This window comes from Tympanuchus pallidicinctus, unplaced genomic scaffold, assembly GCF_026119805.1.
Source record: "Tympanuchus pallidicinctus isolate F22 unplaced genomic scaffold, pur_lepc_1.0 scaffold8, whole genome shotgun sequence".
NCBI classification, from domain to species: domain Eukaryota; kingdom Metazoa; phylum Chordata; class Aves; order Galliformes; family Phasianidae; genus Tympanuchus; species Tympanuchus pallidicinctus.
The window spans coordinates 43,404,375-43,428,060 of NW_026294802.1; the positions used below are offsets into that span (position 1 = coordinate 43,404,375).

At 41.8% G+C, this 23,686-nt stretch overlaps 1 protein-coding gene across 5 annotated transcripts in view; it reads left to right on the plus strand.

Moving 5' to 3' along the window:
* The window catches only part of PLXNB2 (plexin B2), a 247,415-nt gene that overhangs the window by 138,540 nt on the left and 85,189 nt on the right, over nucleotides 1–23,686 (plus strand). The gene's annotated exons all lie outside the window — the stretch shown is intronic.

Below are 23,686 nucleotides of genomic sequence, written 5' to 3' on the forward strand. Positions count from 1 at the left end.
GATTCTCCAAAATCATCTCCCAGGGAATATGTAGAAAAACAAACAGTAGATTCTTTACTATTTTAGGAGAGGGATGAAAACAAGTTCAACTCCAAAACGCTAGCTTTTTTAAGTGCAAAATGACCCTTGCTTAATTAATACTTGGCAAAGCACTTTAAGGATCAAAGTCTCAATATTAGCTGATTCTCACGACACACTTGTCAGGTAAGTAAAAATTATGTCCATTTCCAGCTGAAAAAGTTGAAATAATGCCTAACATCGTATTTTCACAATTGTTGCATACTTAATTTACCCACTTTTTCCAAACCTGAGCACCCCTAAAAATTCTGGAGCTGGATGCTGCATGTTGTCAGATCCCAGGTTGGCCTCAGGCCCCTGCAATGCTAAGAGCTCAGATCTTAAGGCAAGAAGTTGTGCGGTTCTCAGTGTAACTGCAAAATGCTTAGGTTATAGAAGGGTTTGGGAGAGTCAGTCTAATGAATCTGTTTTGGAGGAAAAGTGTTTAGAAAGCAAGAGGGTGTTCAAAGAGCAAATAAAAGTTGGATATGATGGCATTAAGGTTTTTACGTCCTGCTGTCGCTTCCATTAGAAATGCAGGTTACCTTGTTATTTCTGCCGCAGCTCATTCTCCTTTTGTTCCAGCATCAGCCGAACGGTATAACTGGGCTGGAGGACAAATTTTTGCCATGCTGTTCAGCAACAACCAAAAAGGAAAGGGGATTGGGAACAACTGCTGCGTCCCCTTTCAGTATGCAGCACGACTTGTTTCCAAGCACTGTTTTAGTTGGAGTGAGGCTGGCTTTCCACTGCATTGTCCCCCTAAACAGTTTCTGTAACCTGTTAGCTCCACTCAATGTGTTAATGTCCAGCCCTGAATACTGCACAGAACTCAGCAAACAGGGTTACTTTGGTCCCGTCTGTTCTCACTCTTGCACGAGCAGGTGGGGGCAAGCAGAACAGCAGCCAAAAGCTTTTGGTGGGAGGTTTGGCATTTAGGAGGGAGAAGTCTGGGCTACAAAAAGGGGCTGATGGCACAGACAGGAGCAGGACTGCACAACTGAATTGATGGCTGGCATTGTCCCACTTTTGCATTCAGAGAGCTTTTGCTGTCTTGCCCTGCTCAGACTTAGTGCTGCTGCTAATAAAGCAAGAGGAGGAGCGAGGGATTAAAACCAGAAAATGATGACTCACCCTCCCAGACCCCTCCCCACTTTCATTCCCCACTAAACCTCTGTACCTCACCAAAGCCCCAGTGGCTTTTCGTTTATAAATAACCTTGTGTTTGAAATGTTAAAATGTGTACGCGGGGATTAAAGGGATATGTGATGCTCCAGCATTAAAACAGCACAGACCTCTTCAAGGGAACTGTGAAGGAAAATTAAAACATAGTTATTTTTGGCAAGGACTGCTGCATCCTGTGGAGATCAAGAGAAAGCACAAAGCACTTTACCCAGTTCTAGAAGCAGAGCAAACAAGCTGGGTGTCCTGGAACAGGGCACCACATCAGTGCTTTGTGCTGCCGAAGCGGATTGTGAAGTTGTGGGGTTATCTCAGCTCCTGGGGAATGCATGGAGGAGACTCACAGAAATACTGATGAAAGGTATCTAAATTGTACTTATTTTCCTTCCTGTAAATGTTGATGAGTACAGCTGCATTGCTACCATCCACTTTGTTACAGCATCTCAGAATTCACTGCCTGTGAGGTGCAGGGCCTCTTGTCACACTTAACTACAGCGAAGCACAGCCCATGGGATGTTGTAGAGCAAGCAGCTGTGGTGCCCCTTTGCAGAACACAGGAACACTGATGTTGGCAACTGGTTTCTTGTGTTCAACAACTGAAATCAAGAATTGTCCCCACTTTGAAAAAGAAACACGTTGTGGTTCAGATGGTTGGAACGGTTACAAATCAGTTGTCAGCATTGATTCTAGCATTGATTCTGAAGTTTGAATGTCATTTAGTGTTATTCTCAGGTGCTACTTTAGCTTTGTCTCCATATACCTTTGATTCCGGCCCAAAGTGAGCTCCTTCATGTGGTTGTTCGTGGTGGAGTTGGTGAAATCATCTTCTTTTATCCTCTTCTTCTCAGGTTTAGGTGAGTGAGCAGCTCCTAGGGTCCTGTTCTGCTTGTTTCCTTACTGACAACACTGCTACCATTGTCTGCTTGCTGGCACACTGCAAACATCTGAGTGCTGTGCCTGTGGTGGCTGCAATTGCTAATAAATGAACAATTTTAGGACTCTTCATTCCCTTCAGACCTAATTAATTTCTGGCTCCACCAATCCTGCAGAACCCAAAAGCGGCATTTTATGGGTTCTTCCTGCCCATCCCCTCACACCAGCTGCACTGTGGTTCTCTTCTGCTGTCAGGCTGTAGCAGCAGTCTGCCTCTCCCTCCAGTGGGATCTGAGCCCATGGCTTTCAGAGCAGAGCTGCAAAACTGCATTTGGAGCCCTTGTCCTGCTGATCCCTTGGGGTTGGGGGCAGGAACGCTCTGGCTGCAGGGGGTTACAGGATTCCTCATGTCTAGCAGTCTGAGTACAGGGTGTGGGAGTTCTGCACCATTCCCACCCATCATCCCATTGCTGTACAATAGCCATATTGTTTAAGGAGTTGATATGCGTGACCTGATATATTGCTTTGTAAAATGGAAATGATTCACATTAGCACCTTGATTTGTATGGAGTATACCACCTCTGCTGCTCCTCACCTTTGCTGTTACTCTTGTGCTAGCAAACGTAAAAAAAAAATGCCCTGTGTTCATAGGGTGCTGCCTTCTTCGTGCTGTTTGTATGGATCTGTTTATGAGCCTCTCGTGTTCCTGTTTTGTTTTTTTTCCTCCATTTAATGCATTTAAATGTATTAGTTGAGAAAAACTTTTTCAATATTCTTTAGTTCAATTAATGTTATATTTAATTAAAGGATTTAACTAGGATAAAAGTAAGACTTAAATACTTGTCCTTATATAATTTTTAGAGCTGAATTCAAGGCAAACCTCAGCCTTATTTGATTCAGTTAATGCAATGTATGCAAAAAAAAAAACACGTCTAAAAACGCCTATCCTTTTGGAAATCTAGGCAATATGCTAGTGTCCTGTGGTTGTAGCACTCAGTTTGATAGAGCAGAGTGTCATGAGGTATGTCAAGAAGTAAGAATATCTCGTGCTAGGCATCAGATTTTTGTTGTCAGTCAGTCAGTAAGTCCATAGAGAGAAGTCATCCAGAGATGCACAAGATAACAAACTTGTTTATCCTTGCTGCTTTTACTTAAAATGACATCAGTTTAATTTGTGACTAGTTAATGAATTGTATTAAATTACAGTTCCTGGGAATTTCTGAGTTTGCAAAACATTGTAACTCCAGTGTTTATACACAGCTGGAGATTTCTTTAAGACCTGTCTGGAAATTTCCAGACGTCTGAAGGGACCTGCCACTGTTTTCTTCAAAGCCAGACTTTCATTTTCAAAAAGCAGGTTTTTCAGAGTTTGTTCTCTGTTGTTTGAATCTGAAGGAAGGAGGAAGGTGCTGGTTGCATTGAGGCAGGAGTTGTGCGTAGCTTTGAGAACTCTGCCTGGTTGTTATTCTTATGTAACCACAGAGCTGTGTATTATTATTAACAAAAAAAAAATTAGTTTCTCACTCGTGTGGAAGGAACAAAGGTATCAACTGTGAGCAGTGTTATGGGTCTGACCTGCTCTTCCTACTCTTCTTTCTTGAGCCGTTTCCTTCTATGATCCTCTGACATGTGGTCCTGGGGACGTGGCGAGGGGTGCCAGGCTCCTTTCACTGAAAACAAACAGCTGGTATGTGGCTTTGGCTTTGTTATCCTCTGCATCGATTGCACATTCAAAAACCTTTATCACAGAGACTATTGCGCATTTGGCTTTTCAGAGTACTCACAGGGAGGAAAAAAGGGTCACGATACCATCTCTGTTATGAACATACATTGGAGCTGATGTCAGGGATGGTGGAGTAGATTCCTGAAGTCCTTCAGCACTTCTAACCTTCAGTGCCTTTGGAAAGCATGAGATATACCATCCATACAGGAGAAACCTATCTGGGCTGGTTTGGTCTATTCTCTACAGTGGCATTGGTTGCCAATGTTTCATCACAAGTATCCAGAAACTGAGTGACTGCTGAGAAGTCTAGTTGATCTCAAAGCCAAAAAGATGCTGTTGCAGAGTGCTGAGGAGGCAAGGGGTGTGTGGTCAGTCACTTAGGAGTAAATGGATTTATTGCATTCCTAGATTTTTCATACCCTTGGGTGAACTGAAATCAGGCCATCCATCCACATGTGAATTCTTCGTTTGATTTAACTGAAAGATATATTGGGTAGCATTTGTTTATAGTGGCCCAAGATACAGGATATAGATTTTATCTGATGTATAAATATTTGTGAGGCTACCCTGGATTTGCTTTGCAGGATGTGTATGTTTCCTTCTTGAGCTGCGCCACATGGGAGCCTTCTACCTGTTTGCATGACTGCAGATGTTGCCTAAAGGAGTTCTATGCAAAGAAGTTAGCTCTCTTAGGGGAGGTATATGTTAGCAAAGCTTTTACAGCTGGGGGGCAAGCTATGCTGAGAGAAATGGGTCTTTGAAAACATGTCTTTGATGTATATATAGGGCCTGGAGGAAGAGAACAAGTAAGTAGTGTAGACTGGGGATGGGAACCAGTAACTAAAGAAAGGAAAGCATTCCCAATACATCTATTTTGTACGACGAGCAAAATTGAATGTACTGACATATTATTCTAAGCAAATCTGGTATCTTGAAAATAGTCATCCTGTACAAAGTAGGCATTTATTCTCACAAAAGAAGAATGAGCAGAGATAACATCCCCTTCCAGCAAGCCTGCCTGTTCTCTCTGACAAGGCGAGAGCTAGTATTTCTTTCTCCAATTCTAGGACACCTACTGAAGGTACATTCCCTGAATTGTGTCAAGACATATTTTGCACAGTCGCTTTACTGGGCTCTGGTGCACACTGATGCTGCAGAAGGTTATTTTGTTCTCCAATCTTCCCTACCTGCTTGTTTCCACAGGTGGCATAAGGTGTGCAACCACACCTCAAGTCTGAGCAAAGAGCTGAAAACTAACTTGACCAGGAGACAAAAATTGGGTAGTTCCTGCTAGAGCAGCTCCATGTGTTCACACCTTCTCTTGCTTGCAGTTCCATCCCAAAGCAGATGCTTTCCTTTCAGTATCTTCTCTCCATCGATGAACATCAGCTGTTCTGCCCAGATGTTAGGCAACATGTAACATTTACCCACAATCTTCCTTTGAACTGAATGGCAGAGCATCCTGTGGAGAGATGCTGTCAGATCCACTAGATAAAACTGCAACTCTGACCTTGTGGGACAGTAGAGGAAAGAGAAGGTGTCCCAAGTGAGGTATTAGGCATGCTGTGATCTTCCCCTTGTGTCTCTTAAGCGGTGACAGGAGCCTTGCCTGTGACTGCAGTTGTTGAATAATTGGGGAGAGGAAAGGGAAGAGAAGGGGGTGCAAGTCTGATGTTTTGTGACACACGACTGAGGCAGGCATCTCTGCAACGATGCTTTTTGTCATGTTCTGCCAACTCCTCTTCTGAAGTTGAACTACATTTATTATGTTTGGCATTTCTAATACATCTAACATTCTTGGGCAAGGTAAATATCTGACAGCCCCTGTGCAGTTAATTCATCCTCGTGCTTTAAAGAGTTGCAGTATCCTTGTAAAATATTGTCATACACAAGTAGTGGGTGGCATGGTGCCTGCTGTTAAAGTGAGGAGAGTAGAGCTTTTAAGTATATTCCCTTGGCAGATGCACAGCACAGCTTACCACTGTGTTCTCTGGAAGTGGTTGGAATTGCACTGGGGTCTCTGTTCTTTTCCATTCATTGGCCCTGAAAAATGCATAAACATCTTAAAAAAGGGAATTTAAACAAATTGATGTTGTAAGAGAAATTTTTATTAAAATTATTGTCTGTCAGTGTGTGAGTGATGCTGATAAATAAGATTACCAAATGATTTTGTTCACAACAAGTTTGCTTTCATTATGGGTGAAATATGCAAAATAATATCTAAATAAAGACTAAGTTAAGCTGTTAAATGCTGCTTCCGGGAGTAATCAGACATTTTCTGTCTTGTGCTTTGATTTGAAGGCTGTCTGTCAGACTTCATCTTTATGCTTGGTAAATAAAATCTCTTCCCTGAAGGGATCAAGGTATGAGAGAATAAGAACCGTAATATTATGCCTACCGCAATCAGTGTTTTTGTAGGGTTCTCATTAAAGTTCAAGTTCTTTTCCTGCAAGGGAGCAGAAATACTAGTATATGTAGCAAATAAATCAGACGCTGTTAAAGGACATCAAGAGTGCTTATGTCCAAAAGCTATAGCACTCCTATTCAGGAATCAGCTTGCGAAGTCTTAGAAAGAGTAAAAGCATATGGAAGAAAGGGGCCCAAGTATTCCAGGAGCTGTTTGAGGAAAAGGCAGCCAGCTACAGTCAGTAGAGAGAAAGCAGCTCAGCAGTGCCTGCCAGCTCATTGGTGCCATTTACTATGCCTGTGGACAGCAATAGTAAGTAGCAGATTTTCTTGAAGTAATGGCTTTTAGTTCACCTCCTTGAAGCTGTGCTGACCTGTGGTGAGGAATAGTTTGTGGTGCATAGTTTGTGATTTTACACGGGACACGGGCACCACTGTGAGATGTCCCTGCTGGTGGGAGCTGCCTGGGAGCTCTGCCCATAGTGGCAGAACTGCTGCTGTGTGTGTGAGCATGCACAGGAGTGGGGCAGAGGCAGATAGCTATCAATGACCAGAATAGTTGGTAACCCCACTTTCTGCCTCATCACATGAGTACTGCAGTAAGGAGAAAGGCTGAAGTACAGGGAAACTGCTCAAGACTGTTGTAAGCAACTTTGAGGAGAGAAGGAGCCTAGGATAAGAAAATATGGAAGGCGATGGTTAGATTTCTCCCTCAGCTCTTCAGTCAGCAATGATTAGTCCTATGCTGATTTGAAAACAGACAGCTGATGGTCTGGGGAAGCACAGAGAATTCATCTCATGACTGGATGTCAAAGCAAGGTTAATGAAGGAACCAAAGTTAAGAAAGACGTGTGTAAAATGTTGCACACCATGCAAGTAGTCATTGAAGGATATTCATATAAATGGGTATCCTATAAGTATAAATGTGTATCCTGTGAGTATCCTAGGGCTGTGAGAATGTGAGTATAGTGAAGAGACCAGGCTTTCCAGAGCACTTTCCAAGGGCATTGGTGTCAGTACAGCACAGTAGTAAGGCTTCAGGCACAAACCCAAATGCAGCAGGTGAATTGCTGCCTATGGTCCTAAGTGAGAGACTGCACACTAAATTTTGGTGAATGGCAACAGAGCAAGGCTGTTAAGTGGTTACTGCTGTAGAATCCAGTAGAGGCTTGATGAAAACTGAAGTGGATTTGAATGAAAAGCTTCATGCTCATTCAGGAGGTGGCCATTTTTCCTAACATGGTTATGTACGTAAGTTACTCCAAAAGTAATGCCTCCTATTTATTTGTGTGGAAACTAAAACATGCATAAAGAGCAAAGTAACACTGTTTGCTAAAGTAAATTCTCAGCCACAAAACACTATTTTTCAGTATAGTCACCACCACTAGTTGTGCATTTTCACCAGCAGTGAACAGGAGCCTGCATGCTATGATCATAAAAATGTGCGCCAGCAGAGTGACCCACTTTTTCATGGTGTCATTTTTAGGAAGATGTTGCCCACACAGTCCATCTTTCATTAGCCTGAACAGATGGAAGTCGGAAAGCACCCAACCTATCCCACTGCGGATAGGAAAGGCAGTGCACATCACTTTACCCACTGGGGGCTGTATCCTGAACTTTTTCTTCAATGGGGAAACGGTCACCTTCAGCCTCATGTTGGTTCATTAGCTCCTGACAAGTTTGCATACGGTGTTCTATCTGTTCCTACATGAGCATTCATGGAACACACCTGGCGCAAACTTTGCAATATTCCAGCATTGTCACCATTGACACTTGAAGCCAATATTTAGCTCACTACACAGCTCCCTGGTCATAATCCACTGATTTGCTTGAGTGGGCTGATTGAGGTGCTCTTCATTTCTGGAACATGGTTTGTCTTTCACCATGCTGTCAGCACTGCTGGAATGCATCACCCACTGCCTCGTTGTGCTCACATCCACTGTTTGGTCTCCATAAATGTTCAGCAAGCATCAGTAAATGTTAAGGGTACAAATTTTTATCGCATGGAGTTTATTTCCACACCTTTGCTTAATCATCACTTCCAGGTCTGATGCCATTTTGTCAGACTGCCCCTCTGCTGCCATCTGTCACACAACAAGATGTAATGGAATACTGGTGGGAAGGGCCAGATTCTACTGCTGTGCCACCAACGTTCACCTCTGATGTTGTGGGCCACCATCATAAAAATAGGAGGCATTACTTCTGTGTATACATGAAGACCAAATGGATGATGACTGGAGAGGCTAGTGTCCATTGTAACAAAAATGAGATCCAGGTAGAAACAAAAGGATGCTGTGTATTTTATGAAAAGAAGCCATTGTACACAAGTGGCTGAACATCAACCAATGTAGGAGTAACTGATTTCAGAGCTCTTTAGCGTGCAAAAGTGCCTGGCAGTGTCTGTTAATAAGCTCTGAGTGAAACACGGTGCCTAATAGCGAAACATTGATTGACTTTCATTTGGTATTATTTCTGGACTGTGGCATATCTGACATGGCCCAGATTTTCAGCTTTAGTGTCTCTTCTTGCTGGTTTGTTCCTGTGTGTATGGCCATTATAGTGCAGTGCCTGACCAGATGCTGGGAGTGAAAGGACCATACGAGAGGTTTCTCAACTCTATATTGAGAGCATACATCACTTGACAGAGTGTTGCTTTCATGTTCAGACAAATTTAATTCTCTTTTGTTGAGAATGCATTAAGAGAGCATAACTGGCATAAGGGCCAACAGATGACATAAAGTATTTTGTGAGAATTTAAATTGCTTAAATACTGAAGAATTGTTGTATTAACTATTTTCTTGAAATAGTGAAAAGTAACGTTATGACCAAAATCTGACATTTACTTTTTATGTAGTAAATATTACTGCTCTACAGTGTTACATTATTAAAGACATCTATGTCATTTAGGCTGCATAGTTATCACTCGATCTCTGTCCATGCTGCACAAATAAGGATTTTGCAGTACAGAAGCTGAGGATTTAACCTGTGCCAATCCACAGAATGAGACAGGGTCAGAAATTCTTAGTTTTATTCACTAGATCATCCTGGTTTAGAGTTACGGCTATGAAGACCGTGCTTCTTTCCTACAGACCTTTCAATTCTGAATATATCAGTTTTCTGAAAGCTTTGGTTATGGAAGTATACACAGAATTTCCCTGTTGCCTTTGCTTGGGTGTCATTTCTTTGTCCTGCTCTGGTTCCCTATGAATTTTGAGCGAAGCTCTCTGGGGATCAGTGTGCTATAGATCGCCATGGCAACCCCCAGAAAAATGCATTCTGCGGGCTCGTGCGGCGTGGCTGTTATCCCTGTGAGAGCTCTGATGGCCACTGAACTTCTGGACTGAGCTGTGAGAGGGACAGAGTCAGCAAATCTGTGTACCTTGTCTTTTAAAAAGCATTCCCCTGCATAGTCTGAGGAACACAGAGTATTGTTCACTGCATTAGCATCCAGCATTTTCATAGCCTGAGTGTTCCCTTTGCAGACTGTAAATTCTTGTTTTTATTCCATATTGTTCTAATATTGGTCTATTACATCTTAACTCCCCTGCAAGTCTACTGTGGGAGCCATTGCCAAAGCAAAGACTGTTATCCTGGTAAAAGCTTAGAGACAGTTGATGATAAAATATTCCACAAAGTATATGATGCAGAGTTTAGAAGAGGTAAGTGCCCGTATCCCTGCTGTTCCCACATCTTTTCTTGGGCTAAAAATGAAAACATCCAAGGCAGTTATTTCATAGACAAGTATTTCTTGGGGGTTGGACTCAATGATCTCTGGAGGTCCTTTCCAACCCCTACGATTCTGTGATTCTGTGATTTCATGGTTATGCCTGTAAGAGCATGGTTTCTGTCCAGCACCAGGATTTAACTGACACTGGATAAAAGTGTATTTTTCTTGTATGTTTATTTGGTTTTGGTTTTAATACTACACAGCCCACCAGACATGAAGCTAATAATGCTTAGAGCAGTGACTAACTCGAGCATAATCGGAGAGTGCCTCCACTTCCATTTACTGTATGGGAAGTGCTAAACCCACCCGGGCACAACTCATAAACTGGGACACTGAGCAGAACATCCAAAATAGCAAGTTAGCAAGTAATGCCCAGGAGAAAAATATATTTGAAGTCTTCCTTTCTGGGTGTCTTCCCACCTGCATTTTTGGATACATATAAACACCAATGTCAAACTTAGTTTCACAACCTGGACCCTTGCACAATCAGATCTCCAGTGTTGCTCTTGAGAATAAAAATGGAGCAAGGCTTGTTCTCTCTTCTGAAATGTTTTGGACAAGGAACATGATGCTGATGGTAGTGCCCTTCCCTTTACATCTGTTCTGAAGAAGTGTGGCATCTGGGTTTGTTGCTTTCCTCAGCTTGAGAAAGAAGAAGAAAGAACGGGAAAAATGAGATCTGGTTCTCATTCTGAAAATGGGTATTAATCACTGGGTGAAGTAAGCCCAGATGATCCTACACCAGGAAGCACAAATTACCCAAACAACTCAGTACCCTACAAGTCAGGTATCCCTCTGTCTGCTCCTATAAATGTAGAAAGAAATGTGTTTCCTGCGCAGCATTGCTTTGTTTTTTTGGTTTTTTTTTTGTTTGTTTTTTTTTAAATGAGATGAGGAAGAAACCCCTTAGGGCAAAGACATCTGGTAGCAAAGCATTAGGGAGATAGGTGCAAATGGGTGCACTCAATAGAAAGCCTGAACTCAAGATTTCCGAATTCCTAAAAAAGTATTCCAGCTACAGAGCTGCTGTACAAACACTGCAGCATTATTAGTGTGTTCTCCATCTTCCACTCCCTCCAGCCACAGGTTTGCATTTATTTTTGAATGGAGGCGGCTCTGGCATCTAAGTGCAGCAATCCCCTCTGCTGTGCTTAAGTGCTCTAAATCCTGGATTGAGCTTCTAGTGGAGATGAATATAATAGTGTTTAGTCTGAGGTTCCCAGACAGGCTTCAGCATGAGAAAAAGAGCAGAACTGCAGAGTTCTGACAGTGGGGAAGGTAGTTTAGATTCTGTAAGATACAGAATTTGGGGGAATTTGACTGGAAAAAACAGAAAACTAATGGCATACATAGGCAGAAGATACGAGAACAGCACTCTGGTATGATGGATAAACCTTAGGAATGCTACTTTCATTTTTGTAGTTAAAGGATTACGAATGGCTTATTCCATTAACATGGAATAAATTAGCAAATTTCCTTCTAAGGGCAATTAATTAATCTCACACACGTCTCTTTGAAAGAAGCAGTAAAATTATATGCTGTGCCACATACTTTAACCCATTTATAGGCAGTAAAACTGCAACAGATTAAGGGGTGTTGAAATGTTCCTGTAAATGCTGTCCAAAGAATACAGTGCTCCATAAGTGACTCAGTGAAGACGAGCAAAGTTCATGGGTTATTTTAGCTTCCTGTTTGCCTATGTAAAGTTCATCTCTTAAAAGCATGACTGAAAAACATATTCTTGCATTTTGGAAGATTCTCATTCCCAAGATTTCATCTAGACAAGTTTTTAAAATGTAATGGTAGGAAAAAAGGAATTTATTGGTGATGGTTCTAGGCAACCACTGTACTGCAAATAAAACCGGCAGGAACGCAGTAAATCAAAAAATGGTTTACCTGAGCCATAAGTTTTTAAACTGCAAATTTAAAAGAAAAATGTGGAAGGGTGTGTGTGTCACTACTCTGCTGAATGCGTAATGTAAACAGGATAAAATGACTGGGAGTTTGTGGAATGAACAGTTTTAAGAAATGCTGACTTTCTACTGCAGCTTCCATTAACTGAGTCCAGTCTATTTATCTTCCTTTGTCATTATCACTAAAATTAGCTTGTTTACATTTTTGAGCAAGTTAATGGCATACTTAGTGCTAACTTGTGTTAGGCAGAAACAACGCAGCAGAGACTCAAACTGCTCCTTTCACCTCTCAAACACAGTTAATAGAATAGTGATGAGACAACTGATGCTCTTTGGAAAAGTTTCTTCCTGATCACAACTTGAGAATTTCAGCTCAAAGAGAGAGGGCTTCTGATTCTTCTCTTGTGCTGAGAGACATAATGCTCTGGGGATATGCTCTGGGATATCAATCCTGTCATTTCCAGAGGGTTCTGCAGGGAAAGAAGGGCAGAAATATCTGAAAAAGCTTTTCTAGAATAAGAAGAATTGACCACAATTAATACTCAGCATTGTTTGTTACAAGTCTGTTTGTTCCTGAAGAATGTAAAAGTCTTATTTATCCATGAGGTTCATTGTGGAACAGCAGTTTGGCTAAAACATTATGTGGAAAAATACATTTTATTACTTACAAGAATTCTTCTATTCAGCCCTGTTTCCCTACTCAGCCTCCTTTCTAATGATGCTTTCACCTGGAAAATCCAGACCATGAAGAGAATAATGCAGTAGGTAACACTTCTAATCAGTGTAGGAAATATGGAACAGCAGGGAATAGATTTCCAACTGTGCAGACAAGGAAAATGGGGAAAAAAAGTGAAAGTTATTTTTTCATTTCTTTCTCCTTAGATTGGTCTTACCCGTGGGGCTTTTATGGTGCCACAGTTGCATACTTACCAATAATTGTTTCCTAATTCTGCTCCATTTCTACTCTGAAGCAGTATAAAATGTCAAGCTCCATGCAGCCAGTCAATTTGCAGGATCCCATGTGGACAACAGAAACCAGTGTTCTGTTAGTAATCTTTTAAAAGGATAATTTTCTTCCCATATCGATGTTTAATTGGATGGAATCTCAAATTTTAATACTACCTACATCGTTTGAATAGCCTTCTCTTTGAGGTATGAAAATGGAAGGGGAAAGACTGCTCATTTGATAAGTAAGCTGCTGTCTAATTAGTCCAAACTATGAATGAAAAAAAAAACAAAAAAAGTTTACTGATATCATGTCAAGAGTCAAAAAGCAGTTTTTCATATATACTACAGCATTAGCAAGCTATGTGTAAACTGCACTTGTGGTTGGGGGAAGCTGTCATCAACAGGCATTTGATGGGGCTGAGCGTCGTGTCCATTATACGTCGCTCAGCAGTGCACCGGCTTCAGCCTGCAGTCATGGGGCCATCTGCCCTGGCTGCCATGGCTGGTTCAGCCTCATACCAGGGTGTTATCACGATATAATAACTGTGGCAAGCTATACGATGGCCAGCTGCATGCAGGGACTGCAGGAATCACAGGATTGCAGAATCACAGGGGTTGGAAGGGACCTAATATATCATAGAGTCCAGCTATTCTGCTAAAGCAGGTACCCTACAGTAGGTCTCACAGGAAGGCATCCAGATGGGTCTTGAATATCTCCATAGAAGAAGACTCCACAGTCTCTGTGGGCAACCTGTGCTAGTTCTCCATCATCAGTACTCAGCTGTTTGTTGTTAGTTTTTTTGTTCTATCATATTATCATAGAGTGGTTTGGGTTGGAAGAGACCTTAAAGCCTTTCCAGTTCCAACCCCCTGCCATGGGCAGGCTGCCCCCCACCAGCTCAGGCTGCCCAGGGCCCCTCCAGGGATGGGGCACCCACAACCTCTCTGAGCAACCTGTTGTAATGCCTTACCACCCTCTGAGTAGAAAATTTTCCCCTCAGATGTAAGCTAAATCTCATATCTTTTAGTTTAAAACCATCCCCCCTTGTCCTATAACAATCAGACCGTGCAACAAGTCAATCTCCCTCCTATTTATAAGCTCCTTTCAAGTACTGGAAGGCCGCAATGTAGTCTCCCCAGAGTCTTCTTTTCTCCAAACTAAACAACTCTAACTGTCTTCGCCTTTTTTCACAGCAGAAGTGTTCAGGTGCTCCAATCTTTGATCATCCTTCTGGGCCACCTCTGGACAACTCAACAGCTTTCTTGTACAGGAGGCTCCAGACCTGGATGCAGTACTTTTTTTGCATTATACTTTATCTTATCTTGAGCTACACTAGGAATATTTTTGCAAATTTGTACTCAGCTTAAAAAAAGGAAAAAGAAAGAGGCCAGGGCTGCCAGGAGTGAGGGGAGGTGCAGCATCTGTACTGTGCTCAGGGAGGTTATTAGGAATGAGAGGCATCGCTCAAAAAACTGGTGTCCTGCTCTAATGAAGAAAAATTAGAAGAGACTCTAACTCCGGCAGATTGAATTTAAAAGATTGAATGCACTTAGGGAAGCTTAAAAAGGCATTTGAAGAGTGATTTACCAGAGTAAGCAAAACTAATGCTCAGAGCTCCTTCTGACATGCCAGGAACAAAATGCTCAGTTCACTGAAGAGTCATCAAAGGGCTGGGATTTGGAAGGGCACTTGGAGAGGATGAAGCCATCACAAATATTTCATTCATTTTTGCTGTGTCCTGTTCCCTCTGAAAGAGGTCAGGGAGCTTTTCATACTGAAATCCTTCAGGTGAGTGGGAGGGATGAGGATGCAGTGGTACAGGCTCAGCTGGGAGCCAGCTGGAGTTGGAAGTGCCTTATATCTCAGTTTATAGAAAAAAAAGATGAGACTTTAAATGCACAAAAAGAACATGTATTTGAGTCTCCAGATCCACACAGAAGATCTAAGACCTTTCTCCTCCCTCTGCTATCACTGGGCCCTGGCATCAAAGCTTTACCATGTAGAAATGTAGTGCTTCTAGTAATTGTCATGTAGCCATTAAGGAGTGACTTATTTCTAAGTTATCTCTCCCTATTATTCACCAAACTCTTTCTTCCTACTTTGTCTTCCACTTAACAAAAAAAAAAAAAAAAAAAAAAAAAAAAAAAGCCACTGGCAAAGAGGACAGGAATCATGAAAAATGATATAAATTCTTCTGTAAGAAGCAGGATTTGGTAATTCCCTGGGATGAAAGGAAAAATAATGATGTGACAGTTGCAGCACAGTCCTGATTCCTCATTTGTCTATTCTGGATTCAAATAAATAGGGTCCAATTAAGGTAGAAGTGATTACAGCTAAGAAGGAGTAGGTTAGAATGCCGTTTATTTCAGGATATCCTTTTGAAACAAATGGTCTCACCCAAGACCTTGCGACTGTCTCACACTGTGGTGGGAAGGGAGCACCACATGTGTGAGTGTCCCAGTACTGCATGCAGTGCAGCGTAAAGCTCTCAAAAGCTTCCAGACATTCAACTTTCCTAAACAACGTACAGCTTCTTTCAAAGAATGGTTCCCTGCTTCACTGCGCTGGCCACGATCCAGCCCTCATAATTACCTTCTGCGTATTTAAAATGTTCTTTTTATTTAATTGGACACGGTCATACGTCAAAAGATGTTGTTGAGTAGGGTTGGCGGTGCAGAGATAACAGGTGCTGTGTCACTCTGTTTGTTCAGGGTTAGATGAAGCAACTCCTTTGTGCAGATATTAGTGTGCCTGTGCATATCACTCCAAAGCTTGTGAAGACTTAATAAATCAAATACCAGTTCCAGTAAGTTCAAGCAAAGCATTATTAATAGAAATGCTGAACCCCACCAGGCCAACCAGACCACTCTGGAAGTTCTATATGAATATTATTATAATACTTAAGAAGAGAGGCCTGGCTTGTGCTAGAAATTATGATGTTGCCTGCTGGTTTAGGGCCATTGCATGCTGCTGTCTAGAAGCAGTGCTGGAAGGGACAAGGACCACTGATTCCTTTACACAAAGGTGGTTGTTCCTTCCAAGTAGATATTTTTCTTTTTTTCCTCCTGTTATTGCTTCAAAGCTTATTCAAACCTTAATGAAAGATTTCATTTGTACTACCAGTCAAATACCTACAGCACTTCCTAGAGCACATACATCTGTTCTTACCACGCAAGAGGGACTCTGGATATGGCCCACATAATGAATGCAGGGCATGGCATTTAGGGTGTCTGGCAGGGTGAAATCTAAAGCCCTCCAACAAGTGTGGCAAACTGCTCTGTCGGCAGTTATTAAACAGCTTCTCAGGATTTGACCTAGACTGGAAGGATATGAAAAAGACATTACAAGTTAAGAAAGTTCTTCAAATAAGCAAACAATGTTCCTGCTGAGCAGAGCTGTTTTTCAGGGGGGAGGTGTTTGTTTAATCACCTAATTGACCAACTGCATTTTTTTCCAGATGTACTCAGACTGAGCAATGGCCTTTGAAATCAGCAGTTCCGTTGCCTTGGATTTGTTGGGGATTTCTGTGTTGTTGGGTTGTTTTGGGTTTGTTTGTTTGTTTGTTTTTTTGTACTGAAATGAGAGTTCTGTCCCACTCCTGTAGCTCTTCCTGTGGCAAGAAGCATGCTTTACATACTGGTGAGGCTGAACAAGGTGACCTTGCTTTGGTCTTTGAATTATAACCTCCTCACTGTGAACACTTGCCCTACTTTAATGTTAAACTACTGCCTCTTTGCTGAAGGCACTGTGCAGTGGCAGTAGATGCAGTTTAAATCCACTGCCAGAGAGCGAGACTTCATTAATGTCTGGAGTATTTGAATCCCACCAGTGCTGCTATCTGTTAGCATCAGGGATCAATTATTTCAATGAAAAAACAAATACACCAAACATAAGCAGTTCTTTTCCCCATTCCCTTTCACAGGCAGTTTCCTTGTCCCTGTGTCCTGTGGGTGGTCATATCAAGGGGGTTTGTCCCAGGAGCTGCCCAGTTTCTCTGCCAGTTATGGCATAAATGATTTCTTCACACCACATTCTCATTTCATTCTTTTCTACAAAGCTTGGTGCTCTTTTAATGCTTTACTTTTTTTTTTTACTTTCTGAAGGCTTGTCTGAATTCACACATTGGATTAATATTATTGAATGATTATATTACTTTAGCTGGATACTCTTATTTGACGTAAGCCTAATGGTCAAAATAAATTTTTAGACTAAATCTATACAAATCTAAATTTTAAGTATTGACTTAAAAGCCTTAATGTGTCTTATTTCAAAATCTTGCTTGAAAATGAAATGAGATGAATAAGAATAAGTAAAGTTAAATCCTAATCAAGTGTGATTATGTAATTGTGTACTTCTACAGCTTTCTGGATATCACACCATGGGAAAAGCAGTGAAAATCTATGAAAGTTGAGTCTAAAAATGTTTCATCTTTGTTCTCTAAAGGCATTTTCTGCTTTCATTAAAATCAATAGGAAGCTTCTGGGGATTTTTTAATAGGATGAGACTCTACGAGAATTTCTTGGCATTTTGATGACAGGGCGTGCTTTCAGTCATCAAATTAGCAGAGAGCATGAGGTGATCGGGCATATAGAGGCAACATGGACTAGTTTGCATGAATTTTCTTTCTGCACAGTGATAGTTATTTCTAGATGCACAAAAGAAGCACTCTTGCTTTCCATTTTTTAATGACCATTTATGGTTAGATCTGAAGCCATTATTGTTAATACTTATATCCTTGCTTTGCCTTCATTCAAATCCTTCCCACCGTGTTACTATGAAACCAGAGTGCTGGTGGTGATGGTGAGCAGAATGAGATGCAGAGACCAGGCTCCATCCTTCTGCATGAGGTAGCAGAGCTGGAGGCACAGTGCTCAACATCTGACCTTCCCCTAGTCTCGGTGACCAGTCTGAAGCACTGAGGCTTCAGCTTCCTCAGCCTCCTGGAGCCTGCATGCTGCAGCTCCTTGTCAAGTCTTGTTCCATCTTTTAGCTCCAGCTCTTTTCTGTGCCATCTTTCCTTGAATCAATATTAGGAGTTGAATTGCCAATCATGTTAGTTATATCAAGTGGCAGTGTGCTCAGACTGGATGAACTCCAGCTTTTTATGGATGCTGATACAGAGCTAGTCCAGAGACACTGCCTCGGTGAATTGCAATTAAGTGAATTCTCAGAGCAAGCAAACGTATTTCAGAGATACTCAAAGAACAATCTTCATCATCCCAGACATCGCCATGTTTCAGTACTTCAGTAATTTCTGAGCTTCTCTATAATGTCAGTTACAATTTGTGCCTACTCCCATCAAACAGAAAATTGTAAATTTGGGCTTCCTATTGACTTTTCTTGTCAGTGTTTAAGTCTAACAGAAATGTATTGAGAGAAAAAACTGCTATGATACATATGTGTAAATCCTGCTTTTTTATGTGGGAGGTACTGCATATTACTTGATGGTGGATTATATTAACAAAATCGCTTGCAAAGCATCATAAGGTACAGAATTCATTCATATCGGAGTGACACCGTGTGGGGTCTGTACACACGCAGCAAAAACCTATTGGAAATTTGTCAGTTGTTGAGAACTGGGTCGTACTGTGACTGCAGCCTCCAGACGTGGAAGTTTCTGGCCTCTGGGATCAGATTCCAGCTTTGTTCAGGAGGGGAAGAGTCTTCCATGGGGGAACTGTGAATGCTTCAAAGCCTTCCCGTGCCCGGCAGGTTCTAGCTCATATGTTTAACAAACCTCCATCTTACTGCTATGAGTTTGATGGTAAGAATATTTAAAGCTTGAAGATACAGCACTTCTGATGGCAGTCATAAATGTGCAAACTGTTAGCATCTGCATGCGTTTAGAAATTCACATTGAAAAGACCAGGCCAAGGGGTAGGATTTTTTAGTCTGGGCTAGCACACTGTCATGGCTACAGATTGCTGGTACATCGCATCCAGGGCATGCAGCATGAACAGCAAATCTCTCTGTGCTCTGATGTGACTGATAATGCTTCTGCAAGCATCATACATTCCCACTAATTGGATGCTATTACTACCTGATGCGTGGGTCATTGCTTCTAATTAATTACGGGCCAAGAAGGTGCTTAGTTCTTTACAAGATGTGGATGAAGACAGATGTCTGCTGGGAAAATTAAAATGTACCAGATTGAGGGTTTTATATAAAACCAGATCAACTATAAAAATCTGATATCTGGACAGATCGTAATAAACCTGATGAAAATTAGAGAAATTAGATCAGCTTAAAGCTAATAAAATGTGATAGAAATGTTCAAAGTCGTCTGCAAAATTGCTTTCAGACAGGAGGATTAACACAAAGCTTATTTTTACAAGGATTAAAAAGAGTATTTTACAGAGTAAACTGGGCCATAAAATTATTCTTTTTAACTTGAGTCTATGGAATGATTTATCTCATGAAATGCACAGCATGAACAAAAGCACGTTCTTTAACTATTGCAATAATAGTTTGTTCTTTCTGTATGCACCATACGTAATATCAGAAATATTCTTCAAACAACTGTGAGCTGTGCATTCTGGTTACTTGGAAATAAGGCTTAATAAAAGCTTCAGAAGCACCTATGCTACGGAATAGAATAGTTTGGTTGGATGGGCCCTGCAAAGATCATCTAGTCCAACTGCCTGAGCACTTCAGGGCTATGCAGAAGTTTAAGTATATTATTTAGGGAATTGTCCAGTTTCCCCTTGAACACTGACAGGTTATGGGGCATCCACCATCTCACTAGGAAGCCTGTTCCAGTGTTACACCACCCTCATGCTAAGGAAATTTCTCCTAATGTCCAATCCTGGTTCAGCTTTGTGCTGTACCTGCACATCCTGTCACTGGTTCCCAGGGAGAAGAGCCCATCACCTCCCCCTGCACTTCCCTTCCTCAGGAAGCTGAATATGCATTGAGCATTATTATTCTGATTGTCCTTCAGCTGCTTACGTGGGACGTGCAGGTTCTCACTCAGTGACGTTGTGCTTTGAGGCATATTTGCTATTATCCATAAGCAGCAGCACTTTGGATAAGACTTTGTGTCTTAATGTAGCCCTATAAATTTCTGATTTCTTTGCTTTCAAACAGTTTCAAGCAGAAAAGTGCTTATGCGTAGTGATCGTGTTTGAAGAATTTCCTAGGTATGTATTCTCCATTAGAAAGAGTGCAGGCTGTGTTTGAAATCAGAGTTTATCTGCTGTACAACATTTCTAAATACCTTGAGTAGCCACTGTAAATTCAAATTTCATATATAGATACATATACAGAAGCACCCCATGTACAAAGTAAACATTGTAAAATAGGCTTGGATTAGGCCTTTTAACCACATCAGTTAGTGCCATAAAAGAAACACTTAGACTAAGAGCTCAGAAGATGCATGATGAAGGCTGCCCACAGAAGTCCTTAGAGATTGCCTGAATAATTAGGCATGTGGGATGAAACTGGTCATGCAAGTAGGAGGATTTACACTTTTCCCTATTTGCTTCGTATAACACAGTTGGCCCTTATTGGCTCTACTAAATCAAGTGTCCAAATACACTTATCACTGAGAAGAAAAATGTTCCCACCAGCTGTTGAGCAGTCGCTCACCACAGCTTCTGTCCGGTCACAGGCAAAGGAAAGTCATCTTGTTACTGCTGGAACTGAAATGTGCTCTGCACCAACAGAGAATAAACCCTTGGGAGCAGAAGGCCTCAACTTCATGCAGGGTCTTGTCCCCGTGAACACAAAGCTTTGTATGTCAGATCTGGAGAAAGCCAATAACTTGGGTTGAGGCCTCTTTTTTGTTTGGTAGCATTAATGGGGCAGACCTTTGTGTTTGTTCAAATATAAAGTGAAGCTCAGGCCAGGAAATGGGATCTCCATAGGACTGAGCATGAGGTCAATGCTCTGCTCAGCTTGTCCTGCAGTTCCTCCCGTCAGAAAGCATTAAGAGTGTATATGGCATTACTTGTGGGTTTGCATCCTTTATCATGTGTTTTTTTCATTGGGAGCATTCATTTAAGCGATAGATTAAAGACTTGCTGTGCTGCCAGAAGCATGAAAAATGCCATTCCTTCATTTGAGTGTGGTTAGCCCAGCTCATCCATCAAGGATAGGGAGAGTTCAGAGTTACCAACATTTAGGAAGAATTAGGTCTGGAGTGTTAGGAAATTGAAACCAGATGTTTTATTTACAGTGCAAACAGTGCTCTTTATATACCCCATTTCTTTTTCTTTTTTCCTTTAAAAATACCTTTTTATGTCTTGCAGTTGTTCAAGGTTAAAATACAATTTTGGAATAGTTTAATACTAAAATCAGCAGGGAGATAAAAAAAAAAAAAGTACCTGAAACCATGGGTTGCAACTGGTAGGAATGGAAAGGCTGGTTTGTTTTTCAGATAGTTTTTACATCCATGCAGCCAAAATTGTATCGCGTGATCTTTAGAAACAAGACTTGTGGTTCTTGAATGCCTTTGAGGAGACAGGAGAAAAATGTAAATCTGGGACTAGTAATTTTGAGGATCAATTCTAAGACTTAGACTTATATTTTTTTCAGGACAAGTGAGCAAGAGACTGTACATATCTTTATACTGGTCATTCCGAAAGCAATGCCTCCTATTTATTTCCATGGAAACTACAACAGATACAAAGAGCACAATAACACTATTTGATAGAGCAAATTCTCAGCTTTGCACCAGTGGAGGTGACCCGCTGTTACCATCAGCACTGCTGAAATGCACCACCCACTGCCTCGCTGTGCTCACATCCACTGTTTGGTCTTCATTCAGCAGGCATCAATGAATGCCATGTTTTCCACATGGAGGAATTCATTGACACACCTTTGCTTCCCATGCACTGTCATGTCAGACACCATTTTGTCAGACTGCTCCTGTGCTGCCATCTGTTGCATGGCAACAAAATGTAATGGGATATTCGTGGGAAGATTCAACCTCTACTGCCATACCACCAACATCCACCTCTGACATCGCGGGCCAACATAATAACATAGGAGACATTACTGTCAGAGCAGTCCTCATACAAGCACTTACATCACAGCAGCTTTCCATGTAAAAATTGTGCCCTGCAGAGAGGAGTTTGGTGGAGGAGTCATGTGCCTCCTGAATCTGCTCAGCCCCCAGCACAGAGACCTATTGACTCTAACATGGAGGGGTCGTGGTAGGGATAAATTTCTCCTTCTTCAACAGCATGGAGTGCACCCAGCTCAATGACACTTGTTTCTATTTGTTCTGGTTAGTTCAGGAGGGTGGAAATGCTCCAGTGAGGAGCCTCATATAAAACAGGTAGGTGGCAGCCATGCAACTTCATATATCTACTTTTCCATCTGTGGGATGGAACTGATTGGTGGGTTCAAGTGGAGTGATGCTGAGCTGTTCGTATATATTTATTTAAACCTACCCACACGTAGATAGAGCTGCTCTGCAGATATTAGAGCTTTGTGTTCATCATGGCTGGGGACTGGGAGTCTTAAGGAAAGACCTCTGTTCTGGAAAGGGTAGGCAGGGATCAGTGGGAAATGCCCAGTAATATATTTTCATCACGCATTGTATCATGCTACTTTTTGAAATAAAGTGTTCATGGAGATGAAATCGTGTTGGACAATTTTGAAGCAAGGAACATTTTATGACTGTGTTATGCATCCATAAAAAAGGGATTTTATAATGGTATTGCTGACAAGCCATTAAATAGGCAGGCACAGGTAGATGCTGCTGTCAGGCACATGCAAGTTACTGGCTAACTGGCTTATGAATTTGGAGTGAAACGTAATGAATAGAAATATGAAAGAAGAGCACACAGTCCAGGCGGATAGGACTGATGCAAGCCAGCACTCTTCTTCTAGACCCAGAGACACTACAGTCACTTATTTGAGCCTTCTGTGTTTGGAAAAGGAAAGGAAAAAGAGGAGAGGAGAGGAGAGGAGAGGAGAGGAGAGGAGAGGAGAGGAGAGGAGAGGAGAGGAGAGGAGAGGAGAGGAGAGGAGAGGAGAGGAGAGGAGAGGAGAGGAGAGGAGAGGAGAGGAGAGGAGAGGAGAGGAGAGGAGAGGAGAGGAGAGGAGAGGAGAGGAGAGGAGAGGAGAGGAGAGGAGAGGAGAGGAGAGGAGAGGAGAGGAGAGGAGAGGAGAGGAGAGGAGAGGAGAGGAGAGGAGAGGAGAGGAGAGAAAAAAGGTAAATAGAAGTGAAAATGCTGAAATTCTGTTTTGTGTTTTCTCACCTGTGGCAGCCAACAACCAAAATGAGTAAGTGCAGTCAAATGCGACTTGGATGTGCACAGCCTGTTCTACACTTGTAAACATTGGGTGTTTAACCCTTCATACTGCATGTGCTATTTATTTTAGCACAATCAATTTCCTGCAAGCCTTCTGTCATGTGAATTCTCTTTCAGACATCTTCACTAGATTAAAGGCTTCACCCAATATTTACCACGCATCTTTTCTTGCTACATCTCAATTCTCTGAGTGGTTTCTACCCTGTCTGCTCCCCAAGCTGGAGTGAGTACTCAGTGTGTAAAATCAGACTATGCCATGAAGTTAAGTGTTTCTTGCTGCATTTTTCTTTCCTCTATTTGAAAAAGCACAAGGAGCAAAGCAGAAAATGTAGTCGAGAAACAAGACTTGTTCCCAGGTAAAGATTGGAAAGAGACAAAAGTCAGTGAGGCAGTGGGGATGTCTGAGCTCCCCAGCGGGATCTGAAAATCATCTGAGATTCTTGTTCTTTTTTTCCCCTCTTCTTTTTCTTCTGCCTCTGCTTTGTCATTAGAGACGTTCCACACAAGTATTCAGGCAGTAGTAGCAGCAACTGTAGGGGAGTAAACTTGGATGCTGTGCCTGGGAAGAAAACGGTGGGGGGAGAAGGAGCTGTA